We start from the raw sequence: 17,222 nt of genomic DNA on the forward strand, positions 1-17,222 counted from the left end.
CAATTACAGGCTAATATCTCCTGTCCGTATTCTTTGTAGAACTCTTGGACACATAGCATCCTTTATAACAATATAAACAGCTTCTAATACAATACTCAATACTTTATGTTGACAACGTGCCCGTGAAACCATTTGTCCTCCACCTTTCATTCATGTGGAAAAGTTGGCAGTTACTTTTGTAGAACAGGTTTTTACTGGTATAGAATCCAGGTACACATGTTAGGTTAACTGCCAGCCGTTACACAACCGAGTTACTATTGAAAAACGGAGTTAAACCACAAACAAGCAAAGTTTCAAACGTCGCATTCGACGTACACTATCCTCTGGCAACTTCGGGGGAAATGCACGTTTTTCTCATAATGATCGTGATTTTACTTACATAAACAATCGCAGACAATCGAGTGTTCTGGTCCCTGGAATACTTCGCCTTTGTGGTCACAATGTTCATTAGGGATTGATACACATAAAGTCAGCCATATCAAAGGAAATCAATATGGACTGTAAGTATCACACTTTGATAGATGGAGAAACTGTTTTCGTTATTGACTGAATTAGTTAATTTTAATTGCCGAATTTACGATAAAACATATTTGGTTACATAACATGGGTGTACAATGGGGAAATTTCACGAAGATCGCAATCAAAAAGAAAAAAAAAAAGATTTTTTTTTTAACTTGATTTTATTCTATGTTTGGTCTTAAACTCTGTGAGAACCAGTTTACTATGCGTTACCGCCATAAACTGGAACACATTAAGTTTTCTTTTAAAATATTTGAAGAGTTTCGCATTATTTATCGTCTGATTTACAACAGCTCAGATGTGCACGGATTGAACAAAAGTGGCAATGGACGATGGTACAAACGATAAACCACGAGAAAGCATTGTATTTAAAAAAGATCACAAAAACTACCCTGAAATGTATTCATCTGTTTAATGGTGCATTGGATGTTACATGGATATTTGACATCACGATGTTCTCTGCACCGTTGTTTATTGCTGAATATACCACACTTTTAGCTTCCTTCTTTTTTAAGTGAACGAACAATCGTGTTATATTAGAATTTAATTTAGCTTTATACATGGTAAATGTAAGGAATGTTATTCATGATAAAGACTTCTGTAAAAATAGAAGTGTAATTTTTTCCAAAAAAATGTTCGTACGTATTTTTCTGGTTTGTATGTCGGTTTATTGGAGAAAAACTATTCTATGACTTTACTTGTTTTATGTGTTAGGTTTCATTTACATTCCACAAAACGGCAAAAAAAAAACCGTGGACGAAGACAAGACGCGTCAGTTTCGTAGAATTTGTAACATTTCTTAGAACTACAAGAGGGTTTTATGTAGCGCTTTTTTTTGTTGTTGTGTAGTTTTATTTATACTCGCTGCCGGGAGTCCCATATGAGCGAGAATATTTGCACCTTCACTGTCCATCCTAGAGCGTCAGCGGGCGTCTTGTCATGCTGTCCCTCGTAGTCCTTGCGGAGTACCAATCTCAGCGTTCAGCGTGGAAGATGACAATACAAGGAGATGGTAAAACAATCCTTCTTAGGGCCACTGCCCTCGCCCTTTGTTGTGACTCTACCGGCTGTTCTCAATATAATTATGACCACTTCCGGTAGAGCCGCATGCCTGCTCCGCGACGTGCACGCGGCGAGAGCTCAGGAGCAGAAAATGTAGCGCTCTCTACGTCTGTTCTTTTTATAGTTGCCATGTTTCGGTTGAAATGTAATCGTTCTGTAGCAGATAACGTCTAGTGTTTTTGTATTGGTCGTTGGTGGAGCGCAAAGTGCGAATCACGTGACACAATCTTCCACGCCAGCTAACTATTCAGTCAAGTCGCTGCAGTCCAAGGATAAAGACGGGAACAGAAAAGAGAGACGATTTCCAAGCAGAAAAATGGCGCCAGAACACTGGGAAGGTAACAAAATTGATATTTTTTTTGGCTTGAATTCGATGTTTTGGGTTTCATTTTAATAACATTATACGAATTAAAATATCATGCTGCTTTTCCCGGGACAGTAGATCGCGGCAACCAAACGTAAATCACTGATAATATCGTTTGATTCCTCTTTGTCAGTTTTCATGTGCTAAAGCAAAGAGCTATAAAAATGTATTTTATACTTCTTTGGCTAAAGATAATAAATGGTTATTACACTGTCCTTTTGACATCTATTTAATCTTATGTTAGAAATGAAATTTGGTTAATTTTTTTTGCGTTATGGAAAAGATCTGGTTTTATTTCAGGATCTATGAAGCACGGCATTCGTTGTTCTGGTTGAAATGTAATCTCCCACTGGTCGCTGATGGTAATCACATGACATCTTTCGCGCCAGTCGAAAAAGAGCGCGAAGAGGGGAACAAAGATGAGAGCGATTTTCGCGGGAGAAGAAATGGCACCAGGACACTAGAAAGGTAACAAAATTGGTAAAAGTTTTGGTTTGAAAATGTTTGCTTTTTGATGCTTTAATTCGATGTTTAGGTTTTCATTTTCAATTAGATTTGTACCTTAGACGAATTTTGATGTCGTGCTGCTTTTCCTGAGACTAAATATGATTTTAGCGGTTTCAAACGCTTGACCTGTAAATTTATAGATTATTTGTAAATATACCACTTTACTAGACCCGTATATGGAAAAGTTCTGGTTTTATTTCAGGGCCTATGAAGCACGACATTAGCAGACATCATTGTTACCAAGTTTGGTTGAAATGCAATCTCGAATTGGTCGCTGGTTGGAGTGTAAAGTGGTAATAACATGACATCTTTTCACTAGTCGAAAAAGAGGTGATTTTCGTGGAAGAAGAAATGGCGCCAGGACACTAGGAAGGTAACAAAATTGATAAAAAAGTTTTGCTTTGAAAATGTTTGCTTTTTGAGGCTTGAATTCGTTATTTAGGGTTTCAATTTAGATGAATTTGGATGTCATGCTGCTTTTCCTGAGACTTCACTTTTCAACAGTAGATCTTTTTTAAAGCATAGATGGCAACCAAGCCTACTAATAGCAGATTCGGTTTGATTCATCTGTGTCAGTTTCATATGTATAATTTTTTTTAAAAAATGTGTCCTTTATATCGTATTAAATAATATGTTAGAAATGAAATTTGGTTAAAATTATTTGCTTGATGGAAAAGTTCTGGTTTTATTTCAGGGCCTATGAAGTACGACATTAGCAAACATCATCGTTACCATGTTTGGTCGAAATGTAATCTCGAATTGGTCGCTGGTGGAGTGTAAAGTGGTAACCACATGACATCTTTTCACACTACTTAAATAGCCACTGCTATCCGAGGAAAAAAGAGCATGAAGAGGGGAACAATGAAGAGAACGTTTTTCGGGGGGAGAAGAAATGGCACCAGCACACTAGGAAGGTAACAAAATTGATAAAGTTTTGCTTTGAAATTGTTTGCTTTTCAGCTCGACTATACGAAGTATGGAGAGCTATCCTACTCGACCGGCGTCAGTGTCTTTTCGCGTCCCCACTACCTCGGTTAAAGTTTTGATGCACTTTCTCTTTATCTTAGTTATTAATTGATGGATTTGCTTCAAACTTAGAATAGGTATTCCTCATCATCACCCACATCATATGGCACAAGGGTCATAACTCTGGCACCAATATTTAATGAATTATCCCCCTTTTTACTGAGAATTTCAGGTTAAAAGTTGTGGTGCACTTTCACTATCTCAGTTATTTCTGAATAGATTTTATTCAAACTTAAAATAATTGTTCCACATCATCACCTTAATAATATGACACAAGGTCTATAACTCTGGCACCAATTTTTGATGAAGTATGTCCCATTTTTACTTAGAATTTTATGTTAATTTTGATGCATTTTCACTATATCTGTTATATCAGAAGAGATTTGATTCAAATTTAAAATAATTGTTCATCATCATCGTCTACATCATTTGACACAAGGACCATAACTGTGACACCTATATTTTATGAGTTACCCCCTTTTTACTTAAAACTTCAGGTTACAGTTTTTATGCACTTTCACCCTCTGTTATCACCAAACAGATTTGATTCAAATTTTAAACAGTTGTACCACATTATATCGCATCATATGACACAAGGACAATGACTCTTGCACAATATTTTTTTAATTATCCCCCTTTTTTTGCTTAAAATTTCAGGTTAACGTTTTGATGCACTTTCTCTTTATCTCTGTTATTACCAACTGGATTTGATTCAAACTTAAAATAGAGGTTACATCATTACGCACATCATATGATACAAGCGTCATACTACTGTTTGCATATCAAATTGCCCTCTTGCCTTTTTTTTAAAGCGATAGACTTTTATGTTTACATCAATAAAGCAGCGATACTGAAGCTATTTTTGGATATCGTCTGTACAGGTAACTCCGCCCAATTATAGTATTTTTTACGATACAAGTAAAAACACGCTAAATAAATCTGTTTACATTGGCTGCATGTCCGAGAATTTTACAAAATAAAATGCTGATTTAAATACTGTTGGAACGAGTGTTTAACAGGAATGCAACATATATAATATCTTCATTTTAAATTTAAATTAATCTTGCCACACTGCAAGCTACATTTAGGTCGCGTGAATGTGAAAAAAGACACCCTCTTATACTTTGTGTACAGACATTTTCAGCCTAAATTTCAGTACCTTTTTCACAATAATTATGAAATGTGACGGACTCGTGGTCGAGTTGTTGGATTCGCTCATCATTGTTTAAAGGGCATTATTAAAGTTCAGTACCCTGAAGCGACCATGTCTCTTTAGCTGAAAAAATCGGTAATTTCTTACGGAATATGTGAATCGTAGTCTTAACTTATTTGGCGCGATCCTAGTTATTTTTCTTCACTCAGAAGAAATTGTCATCGCTGCCGATTTCGGTTTAAATGCTGATTTTCTTGCAAATATTAATTCAAATAGAACTTACATGTATCAAATGGGGCTTCAATTCCTCATTAATTTATGTAAGAATTATTATAATTCCCCAAAATTCAAAATATCTGGAGATTTAAACCTACTAAACACAATTAACGTTACACATATGCGTAAGCGATAAAACCAATAATGACGGTGTACTGTGATTTATCCTCAATTATTTTGATCCTTTTAGATTGACCGTCACAAATATAAAATGAAATAAACGCCGAATTATTTTGACTTTCATGAGTTTATAACTCGTTCTTTCTTTCCATGAAAGAAGAAAGGTTTGTAAATAACTGAAATAGTGTTTAAACGACTTCAAATAAATAGTAGATAAATACACATACACGTAAACCCCACCAAAAAAAGGTAAAATAAAAAACTAGATCTAAAATGGAGTTATATTTATGATAGTTAAGCTACGATGATACAGTAGATCTACCTTGCGTTGTGGGAAATTTTGTGGATAATAATTGTCATAACAAACAAAAAACGCTGTTTCCATTTGGATGTAGTTGAAATATTCTGTATTCTACTTTTAAAACAACATTGTCGCCTTATTGTACTTTACAATGAATGTATGCAAGTACGGTGGATACTGGACTTGACATTTCACAGATAGTCAGTGCCCGCGCTTTGTGTGATGTAAAGACAAAAAAAAAAGGACACATTCAACTCTTTCATGAGAAGGTGAATGAATAATTTTAATGCAGTCCGGATTACTCCAAAAATAGCTTCAGCTTCACCATTTTTGTGACGTAAACATACAACTCTATTGGTTTCAAAAAAGTTGAAAGGGCAATTTGATCTGCAAACAGTAGTAACACTTGCATCAATGTTTCATGAATCATGTCCCGTTTACTTAGAATTTCAGGTTAATTGAGGTGCACTTTCGCTATATCTTGGGCATAACTTAATGAATATGATTAAAATTGAAAAAGTGGAAACTCCAAACTTAAATTAGTTTTTCCAGATCATCATCCTCATCGTATGACACAAGGTCAGTAACTCTGGTGCAAATATTTTATGAGTTATATCCCCTTTTTACTTAGAATTTCAGTTTAATTTTTATGCTTTTTAGCTCGACTATTCAAAGAATAGGTAGAGCTATTGGACTCGCCCATGTGTTGGCGTCCCGATTTGGTTACGTTTTTGTATGTAAGCTGGTGTCTCAGTAACCACTTGTGGGAATGGATTGAAACTTCACACGCTTGTTCACTGTGATGATCTGACATGCATTGCACAGACTCCTTAACTCTATTTTGCTTTGTTACAAAATTTTGCCCCTTTTTCGACTTAGAAATTTTTGGTTGAGGTTTTGTATGTAAGCTGGTATCTCAGTACCCATTAATAGGAATGGATTGAAACTTCACACATTGTTCACTGTGATGATCTGACATTTACTGCACAGGTTCCATATCTCTACTTTGCATTTTTACAAAATTATGCCCCTTTTTTGACTTAGAAATTTTCGGTTAAGTTTTTGTATGCAAGCTGGTATTTCAGTACCAACTTAACGGTATAGGAATGGATTGAAACTTCACTCAGTTGTCCATTGTCATGAGGTAATATGCATTGTACAGATTCCTTAACTCTGTGTTGCAATTTCAAAATTATGCCCCTTTTTAGCTTGACTATTCAAAGAACAGTAGAGCTATTGGACTCGCCCGTGCATCCGCGTCCCGATTTGGTTGTTTCTGTATGTAAGCTGGTATCTCAGTAAGTACTTGTGAGAATGGATTGAAACTTCACAAACTTATTCACTGTGATAAACTGACTTACATTGCACAGGTTCCACAACTCTATTTGGCTTTTTTACAAAATTATGCCCCTTTTTCGACTTACAAATTTTGGGTTATGGTTTTGTATGTAAGCTGGTATCTCAGTACTTACTAATGGGAACAGATTGAAACTTCACACACTTGTTCACTGTTATGATCTGAAATGCACTATGCAAAACCCATAACTCTTTGCATTTTTTCAAAATTATGCCCCTTTTTTGACTTTTTTGGTTAAGTTTTCGTCTGTAAGCTGGTATCTCAGTATCTACTAATGGAAATGGATTGAAACTTCACACACTTGTTCACTGTCATGATCTGACATGCACTGTGCAAGTCCCATAACTCTACTTTGCATTTTTCAAAATTATGCCCCTTTTTCGACTAAGCAGTTTCTAGCTCCACTATTCGGAGAATAGGGGGGCTATACTACTCGCCCCGGTGTCGGCGTGACCCTTCTTGGTTCAAGTTTTTCGGCATTCGGCAACCTTTGTTTTTCTGTCATATCTTTGTTACTATTGCTTATATCTTACTGTAACTTAATTAAACATTGTTCAGTATACAAACAATATATGTGTAGAGCCCATTATACCCAAGGTCAAGGTCACCAAGCTGTTATACTTTGGTTATTTTTAAGGTTAAAGTTTTTCGGCAACCTTTGTTTTTCTGTCATATCTTTGTTACTATTGCTTATATCTTACTGTAACTTAACATAAACATTGTCCAGTATGCAAACAAAGTATGTATAGGGACTGGGCCCATTATACCCAAGGTCAAGGTCACCAAGGTGTTATACTTGGGTTATTTTTAAGGTTAAAGTTTTTCGGCAACCTTTATTTCTGTCATATCTTTGTTAATATTGCTTATATCTTACTGTAACTTCACATAAACATTGTCCAGTATGCATACAAAGTATGTGTAGGGACTGGACCCATTTTATCCAAGGTCAAGGTCACCAAGGTCTTATACTTATTTTTAAGAAAGGTTTTGGCAACCTTTGTTTTTATGCCCCCGAAGGGAGGCATATAGTTTTTGAACCGTCTGTCAGTCTGTCCGCAATTTTCATGTCCGGTCCATATCTTTGTCATCGATGGATGGATTTTCAAATAACTTGGCATGAATGTGTACCACAGTAAGACGACGTGTCGCGCACAAGACCCAGGTCCGTAGCTCAAAGGTCAAGGTCACACTTAGACATTAAAGGATAGTGCATTGATGGGCGTGTCCGGTCCATATCTTTGTCATCGATCGATGGATTTTCAAATAACTTGGCATGAATGTGTACCACAGTAAGACGACGTGTCGCGTGCAAGACCTAGGTCCGTAGCTCAAAGGTCAAGGTCACACTTAGACGTTAAAGGATAGTGCATTGATGGTCGTGTCCTGTCCATATCTTTGTCATCCATGGATGGATTTTCAAATAACTTGGCATGAATGTGTACCACAGTAAGACGACGTGTCGCGTGCAAGACCTAGGTCCGTAGCTCAAAGGTCAAGGTCACACTTAGACGTTAAAGGATAGTGCATTGATGGTCGTGTCCTGTCCATATCTTTGTCATCCATGGATGGATTTTCAAATAACTTGGCATGAATGTGTACCACAGTAAGACGACTTGTCGCACGCAAGACCCAGGTCCGTAGCTCAAAGGTCAAGGTCGCACTTAGACGTTAAAGATCATTTTTCATGATAGTGCATTGATGGGCGTGTCCTGTCCATATCTTTGTCATTCATGCATGGATTTTAAAATAACTACGCATGAATGTGTGACACAGTAAGACGACGTGTCGAGTGCAAGACCCAGCTCCGCAGGTCAAAGGTCCTAAACTCTAAAATCGGCAATAACTATTCATTCAAAGTGCCATCGGGGGCATGTGTCATCCTATGGAGACAGCTCTTGTTCTGTCATAACTTTGTTGCTTTTGCTTATATCTTACTGTAAGTTCTCATAAACGTTGTCCAGTATACAAACATAGTATATGCAGGGGCTGGGCCCATTATACCCAAGGTCAAGGTCACAAAGTAGTTATACTTTGAATTATTTTCATGTTAACATACATGTCAAGTTCCCAGGACAATATTCCAGGAGATATCAGTTGAAAATCCAGGAGTTTTATCGACCTGTATTTATTAGGAAATTGTAGGTCGAACATAAAACTGTAAAACAGATTAGATCTAAACCATATCCTTTCTGACTTGATTAATTGATTTGTGCAATGGTTTCAGGGGTTGTAATTTGCATTTTATCCTTATCATGCTGGACACTATTAATTCTGCTTTTGCAACCAGTGCAGATCATGATCAGCCTGCACATACCTGAAGTCTGATCATGATCTGCACTGTATGCTATTCAATCAGTCACCTCTTTTAACAGTTAATGGTACTGTCCAAATTGAAAGATGGGCAAGTTCATGATAGAATTTAGCAGGGTAAGGGTTTAAACATTTTTTTTCAAAAATGTATTGATTTAAATTTATTCAATTATCATCTTTTAATAAGCTGAGGAGAATAGTATCCAGTGAATAATCTGCAGTCTTTTTGGCATTCCTAGAATTTTAGCCCACGAGCAGTAGCTAAAATAGATTGGAAATGAACCTATTTCACCATTTTGACTTTATATAGTTTTAAAAAATTAGAGTTAGTGTTTTTACTCAATAAAAATGAAAACAAAAATACAAAACCATAGCTTTTAAAAATGTTTAAACCTATTTCAAGTTGTTGATACTTCTGCCATTGGTGGTAATGATTCCCATCACTCCAATTTATCTACTCGATTTCAAATGTATTCATATCTTTTCCCATCTAAAATTTCCATATCATGACATTATGTAAACTCGCCAATTAACACAATCTAAAAATAGCCCATACATACACCCGTGTACTGATGTCATCAGAGCGTGACCTTGTTAAACTTTTATCGATAGAGTGATAAATTATGTCAGCCACAGAGTGTAATTAGTGATTTAATATTTGATGCTTGGAATTTTGGCCACTGGAATGTAAAAACTGTCTGGCTAAGGCTGGCATCTGTCCAAAATTACACTAAAGGTATGTTTATTATGGAAAAATGATTTTCCGGGAGATATTTAAGTTTTCCGTACGTCCGGGAAATTGGTTCTGAATCCGGGAAACTCCCGGACTATCTGGAAAACTTGACATGTATGTGTTAATTTTTTTTCGAAACCTTTATTAATAGACATATCTTTGGTACTTTAAAAGATAATGACTTGAAATTAAAAACATCTGTTTATAATCATCATCTGCATGTGTAGTTATATACCCCATAACTCGAATTGTATTTTTGACAGAATTATACCCCTTTTGTACTTAAACTTTTTTTGCAATCTTTGCTTTCTGGATATTACTTTAATGCAATATAAGATAAAGACTTGAAACTTAAAATGTATCTTTATCACAATCATCTGCATGTGTGGTAACAATCCCCATAACTCTGATTTGTACTGTTGACCAAATTATGCCCCTTTAATACTTAAATTTTTTTAACAAACTGTTATCTGGACATAACTTTGGTACTATATAAGATAATGACTTGAAACTCAAAATATATCTTTACCATCATCATCTGCATTTGTTGTAACAATCCTAATAACTCTAATTTGTGTATTTGATGGAATTATGCCCCTTGGTGTATCTTCCTTTTATAGTAGAGGTCTCTTATTCAGATATGTATTCATTTTACTGTCAAATCCCCGAATAGTGGAGTGCGCTGTCTTACAGACAGCTCTTGTCGGTTGTTTTTGTATGTAAGGCTTACATTGTAAGCTGGTATCTCAGTATCCACTAATGGGAAAGGATTGAAACTTCACACACTTGTTTACTGTCATGATAGGACATGCAGTGCAAAGGTTCAATAACTCTACTTTGCATTTTTATCAGATTATGTCCTTTTTGGTTAAATTCTTATATGTAAGCTGGTATCTCAGTACCCACTTATGGAAATGGATTGAAACTTCACACACTTGTTCACTGTCATGAGCTGATAACCCTATTTTGCATTTTTACAAAATTATGCCCCTTTTTCGCCTTTTGTATTCATTTAATTGACAAGGCTGTTGAATAGTCGAGCGTTGCTGTCCTCCGACAGCTCTTGTTATTATATCTCAGTTGTTCCTAAATGGATTTAATCAAACTTACAATGGTTGTTCCGCATCATCACTCACATCATATTATACATATAACACAAGTTTGATAATGCTGTTGTGAATTATGCCCTCTTTTTACTAAAACAACTTCCGGTTCAAGTTGCGATGCACTTTTGCTGTATATCCAGCATTACCAAATACATGTATATTTGATTCAAACTTAAAATAGTTGTTCCGAAATAGCTGCATGATATGACACATGGTGCATTACATTTGTAGAAGTTTTCCATGAATTATTTTATACTGATTTAATATTTTGTAACATAAGCTATTGTCCAAAATCTTCATCCACATTTGAGTCATTATGCCGCCGAAGGGAGGCATATTAGTTTTCAGCTGTCCGTCCGTTCGTTCGTTAGTTCATTAGTTAGTTCGTTTGTTTGTCACAACGTTAACTTTTTGCATGAAGGCACTTTTCTCGCGAACCACTGCACCCAGGACCTTCAAACTTCACATGCTGATAGTACTTATTGAGTACACCACTCCTACTGACTTTGGGGTCACCAAGTCAAAGGTCACTGGGGCCAACATTAACTTTTTGCATAAAGGCACTTTACTGGCGAACCACCACCCAGGACCTTCAAACTTTACATGCTGATAGTACTTTATAAGTACACCAACCCTACTGACTTTGGGGTCACCAGGACAAAGGTCAAGGTCACAGGGACCAACGTTAATTTTTTGCATGAAGGCACTTTTCTTGCGAACCACTTCACCCAGGACCTTCAAACTTTACATGCTGATAGTACTTTATAAGTACACCAACCCTACTGACTTTGGGGTCACCAGGACAAAGGTCAAGGTCACAGGGACCAACGTTAACTTTTTGCATGAAGGCACTTTACATGCGAACCACTTCACCCAGGACCTTCAAACTTCACATGCTGATAGTACTTATTGAGTACACCATCCCTACTGACCTTGGGGTCACCAGGTCAAAGGTCAAGGTGCTGCTGGGGCATTTGTCACCATTAGTGACAGCTCTTGTTTGAAGCAAAGATGGCAACCAAGCCTACTGATAGCTGATTCGGTTTGATTCATCCGTGTCAGTTTCATATGTATAAAAATTTGAAATAAATAGTTAGTACATTGTCCTTTACATCATATTTAATCGTTTGTTAGACTGAAATTTGGTTAAAATTATTTGCTTTATGGAAAAGTTCTGGTTTTATTTTAGGTCCTATGAAGCACGACATCAGCAGACATCATCATTACCATGTTTGGTTGAAATATAATCTCGCACTGGTCGCTGTTGGAGTGTAAAATGGTAATCACATGACATCTTTTCATGTTAGTCACTGCTGTGTGAGGAAAGAGCATGAAGAGGGGAACAAAGAAGAGAGCTATTTATGGGGAGAAGAAATGGCACCAGGACACTAGGAAGGTAACAAAATTGATTAAAGTTTTGCTTTGAAAATGTTTGCTTTTTGAGGCTTGAATTCGATATTTAGGGTTTCAGTTTTAATTACCTTAGATGAATTTGGATGTCATGCTGCTTTTCCTGAGACTTCACTTTTCAACAGTAGATCTTTTTGAAGCATAGGTGGCAACCAAGCATAATAATAGCAGATTCGGTTTGATTTTGTCGGGTCATAAGAGGTAACGAAAAGTGCAACATCTACAAAGCTTGTGATTATTTATAGCAGATTTTAAAGCAACCAGTATCCCCTAAAATGTCACTACCGTTATCTATTAAAATTGGAAACAGATTTTTAGACTCTGAACCTCTATCCTCTATAAACCATTGTCAAAAGCAGTATCATGAAAAAGTTACGTCTTTTTGAGAATGGATTGCATTGCCCTTTAAAAAGCCACTCACCATTTGGAATATATTGCATGTCCCTAAAGCATATCCTCTAAAAAGCCACTGTCATAATTGGGAACAGATTGTAAGGTTTTGAAGCAGTATCTTCAAAATTGCTGCTGTCTAATTTGGGAACAAATTGTATATCACTGAAGCAGTATCCTCTAAAAGCTAGTGTCATAATGGGAACAGATTGTAAGATTTTGAAGCAGTATCTTCAAAAAAAGCTGCTGTCTAATTTGGGTACAAACTGCATATCACTGAAGCAGTATCCTCTAAAACCCACTATCTAAATTGGGAAAGATTATAAGATTTTTGAAGCAGTATCTTCAAAAAAGCTGCTGTCTAATTTGCAAACAAGTTGCATATCACTGAAGCAGTATCTTCTAAAATGCCAGTGTCATACTTGGGTATAGAATGCATATATCTTAAAAGCAGTATCCTCTAAAATGTCTTTGTCATAATTTGTAATAGATTGCATATATCTCTGAAGCAGTGTCCTCTAAAAAGCCACTGTCATAATTGGGAACACATTGTAAGATTTTGAAGCAGTATCTTCAGAAAAGCTGCTGTCTAATTTGGGAACAAATTGCCTATCACTGAAGCAGAATCCTCAAAAGCCAGCCATAATTGGGAACAGATTGTAAAGTTTTGAAGCAGTATCTTCAAAAAAGCTGCTGTCTAATTTGGGAACAGGTTGTATATCACTGAAGCAGTATCCTCTAAAAAGCCACTGTCGTGGTTAGGAACAGATTGTAAGATTTTGAAGCAGTATCTTCAAAAAAGCTGCTTTCTAATTTATGAACAGATTGTATATCACTGAAGCAGTATCCTCTAAAAAGCCACTGTCATGGTTGGGAACAGATTGTAAGACTTTGAAGCAGTATCTTCAAAAAAGCTGCTGTCTAATTTGGAAAAAAATATGTATCACGAAGCAGTATCCTCTAAAATGCCAATGTCATAATGGGGAATAGATTGCATATATCTTAAAAGCAGTATCCTCTAAAAAGCCACTGTCATAATTGGGAACAGTTTGTAAGATTCTGAAGCAGTATCTTCAAAAAAGCTGCTGTCTAATTTGGGAACAAATTGCATGTCACTGAAGCAGAATCCTCTAAAAGCCTGTGACATAATTGGGGATAGATTGCATATATCACTGAAGCAGTATCCTCTAAAAAGTCAGTGTCATAATTGGGGATAGATTTCATATATCACCAAAGCAGTATCTTCTAAAAAGCCAGTGTCATAATTGGGAACAGATTGTAAGATTTTGAAGTAGTATCTTCAAAAAAGCTGCTGTCTTATTTGGGTACAAACTGCATATCACTGAAGCAGTATCCTCTAAAACCCGCTATCTAAATTGGGAACAGATTATAAGATTTTGAAGCAGTATCTTCAAAAAGGTTGCTCTCTAATTTGAAAACAAATTGCATATCACTGAATCAGTATCCTCTAAAATGCCAGTGTCATAATTGGGAATAGATTGCATATATCTTAAAAGCAGTATCCTCCAAAAAGTTACTGTCACAATTTGGAATAGATTGCATATATTTATGAAGCAGTGTCCTCTAAAAAGCCACTGTCATAATTGGGAACAGATTGTAAAATTTTGAAGCAGTATCTTCAAAAAAGCTGCTGTCTAATTTGGGAACAATTTCATATCCTTGAAGCAGTATCCTCTAAAAGCCACTGTCATAATAGGGAATAGATTGCATATATCTTAAAAGCAGTATCCTCTAAAAATTCACTGTCATAATTGGAAAAAGATTGCATATATCTTAAAAGCAGTATCCTCTAAAAGGTCACTGTCATAATTGGGAAAATATTGCATATATCTCTGAAGCAGTGTCCTCTATAAAGCCACTGTCATAATTGGAAACAGATTGTAAGGTTTTGAAGCAGTATCTTCAAAAAAGCTGCTGTCTAATTTGGCAACCAATTGCATATCACTGAAGCAGTATTCTCTAAAATACCAGTGTCATGATTTGAAATAGATTGCATATATCTTTAAAGCAGTATCCTCTAAAAAGCCACTGTCATAATTGGGAACAGATTGTAAGGTTTTGAAGCAGTATCTTCAAAACAGCTGAGCTGTCTAATTTGGGAACAAATTGCATATCACTAAAGCAGTATCCTCTAAAATGCCAGAGTCATAATTGGGATAGATTGCACATATGTTCAAAGCAGTGTCCTCTAAAACACCACTGTCATAATTGGTAATAGATTGCATATATTTTTAAAGCAGTATCCTCTTTAAAGCCACTGTCATAATTGGGAATAATTGTAAGATTATGAAGCAGTGTCCTCTAAAACTCAGTCTTAATTGGGAATAGTGTGCAAGATTTTGAAGCAGCATCTTCAAAAAGTTGCTGTCTAATTTGGGAACAGATTGCATATATCTCTGAAGCAGTGTCTTCTAAAAAGCCACTGTCATAATTGGGAATAGATTGCATATATCTCTGACGCAGAATCCTCTAAAAGCCACTGTCATAATTGTAAGGTTTTAAAGCAGTATCTTCAAAAAGGCTGCTGTGTCATAATTGGAAATAGATTGCATATATATTTAAAGCAGAATCCTCTAAAAGCCACTGTCATAATTGGGAATAAATTGCATATATATATATTTAAAGCAGAATCCTCTAAAAGCCACTGTCATAATTGGGAATAGATTGAATATATATTTAAAGCAGTATCCTCTAAAAAGTCACTGTCATAATTGGGAACATTTTGCATATATATTTAAAGCAGTATTCTCTAAAAAGTCACTGTCTTAATTGGGAACAGATTGTTAGGTTTTGAAGCAGTATCTTCAAAAAAGCTGCTGTCTAATTTGGCAACCAATTGCGTATCACTGAAGCAGTATTCTCTAAAATACCAGTGTCATGATTTGAAATAGATTGCATATATCTTTAAAGCAGTATCCTCTAAAAAGCCACTGTCATAATTGGGAATAGATCGAAGGTTTTGAAGCAGTATCTTCAAAAAAGCCGCTTTCTAATTTGGGAACAAATTGCATATCACTAAAGCAGTATCCTCTAAAATGCCAGAGTCATAAGTGGGAAAGATTGCACATATGTTCAAAGCAGTGTCCTCTAAAACGCCACTGTCATAATTGGTAATAGATTGCATATATCTCTGAAGCAGTGTCCTCTAAAAAGCCACTGTCATAATTGGGAATAATTGTAAGATTATGAAGCAGTGTCCTCTAAAACTCAGTCCTAATTGGGAATAGTGTGCAAGATTTTGAAGCAGCATCTTCAAAAAGCTGCTGTCTAATTTGGGAACAGATTGCATATATCTCTGAAGCAGTGTCTTCTAAAAAGCCACTGTCATAATTGGGAATAGATTGCATACATCTCTGAAGCAGAATCCTCTAAAAGCCACTGTCATAATTGTAAGGTTTTAAAGCAGTATCTTCAAAAAGGCTGCTGTTTCATAATTGGGAATAGATTGCATATATATTTAAAGCAGAATCCTCTAAAAGCCACTGTCATTGGGAATAAATTGCATATATATATATATATATATATATAAAGCAGAATCTTCTAAAAGCCACTGTCATAATTGGGAATAGATTGAATATATATTTAAAGCAGTATCCTCTAAAAAGTCTGTCATAATTATAAGATTTTAAAGCAGTATCTTCAAAAAGGCCGCTGTCTCATAATTGGGAATATTTTGCATATATATTTAAAGCAGTATTCTCTAAAAAGTCACTGTCTTAATTGGGAATAGATTGCATATATCACTAAAGCAGTATCCTCTAAAAGCCACTTTCATAATTGAGAACAGATTGTAAGATTTTGAAGCAGTATGTTCAAAAAAGCTGCTGTCTAATTTGGGAACAAATTGTATATCACTGAAGCAGTATTCTCTTAAAGCCATTGTCATAAGTGGGAACAGAGTGTAAGGCTTTGAAAAAGCTACCATGTTATTTTGGGAACAGATTGCACATCATTGAAGCAGTATCTTTTAAAAACAAACCATCTTGATTGGAAACATAGTGAGGCTCAGAACTAGTACCTGCTAAAAGCTATTAGGAACAGACTGTAAGGCCTTGAAATAGTATTCTCTAAAAGGTCATGGTATTAACTTGAATCAAATTGGGCTCTGAGCCATTATCATAAAAAAACCACTGTCTTACTTGGAAATAGATTATAAGTTTGTTTAGCAGTATCATTTAAAAAGCCATTGTCTTTATTGGGAACAGATTCATTGTAAGGCACTGAACAAACACCCTAGATTGTAAGGTTCTGATGCAGTATCCTCTAAAAGACACAATTTGCATTGCGTGCAAATTGCATGGGTCATCTAAAAAAACATCAGTTATCTTAATTTGGAACAGGTTGATAGACTCTGAACCAGTACTCTCTAAAAAGCTATTACTAACAGATTGTCAGGGTTTGAATCAGTTTACTCTCTAGACCAGTACCCTAAAATGCAGTTTGGAACAGATTGTAAATTTTAAGCTCTAAGGCAATATCCTCTGTAAGTCATTTTCTGAATAGAGAACCATTATTCCCCTTAAAGCCATTGTCTTAATTGGGAATAGACTGTACTGAACCACTATCC

General features: G+C 35.8%; 1 long non-coding RNA gene across 2 annotated transcripts in view; it reads left to right on the forward strand.

Moving 5' to 3' along the window:
* Positions 1-1,463: 1,463 nt before the first annotated feature.
* Positions 1,464-17,222, forward strand: part of LOC128557117 (uncharacterized) — a 47,457-nt gene continuing 31,698 nt past the window's right edge. Inside the window, exons 1-5 of one of the 2 annotated variants that reach the window (XR_008371046.1) lie at positions 1,464-1,919; positions 2,246-2,425; positions 2,655-2,825; positions 3,147-3,366; positions 12,024-12,230. This is a non-coding gene — a long non-coding RNA (uncharacterized LOC128557117). The remainder of the gene's footprint in view (positions 1,920-2,245; positions 2,426-2,654; positions 2,826-3,146; positions 3,367-12,023; positions 12,231-17,222) is intronic. The other variant, XR_008371045.1, reaches the window with a different exon arrangement.

The sequence above is a fragment of the Mercenaria mercenaria genome, chromosome 1, assembly GCF_021730395.1.
Source record: "Mercenaria mercenaria strain notata chromosome 1, MADL_Memer_1, whole genome shotgun sequence".
Classification (NCBI taxonomy): Eukaryota; Metazoa; Mollusca; class Bivalvia; order Venerida; family Veneridae; genus Mercenaria; species Mercenaria mercenaria.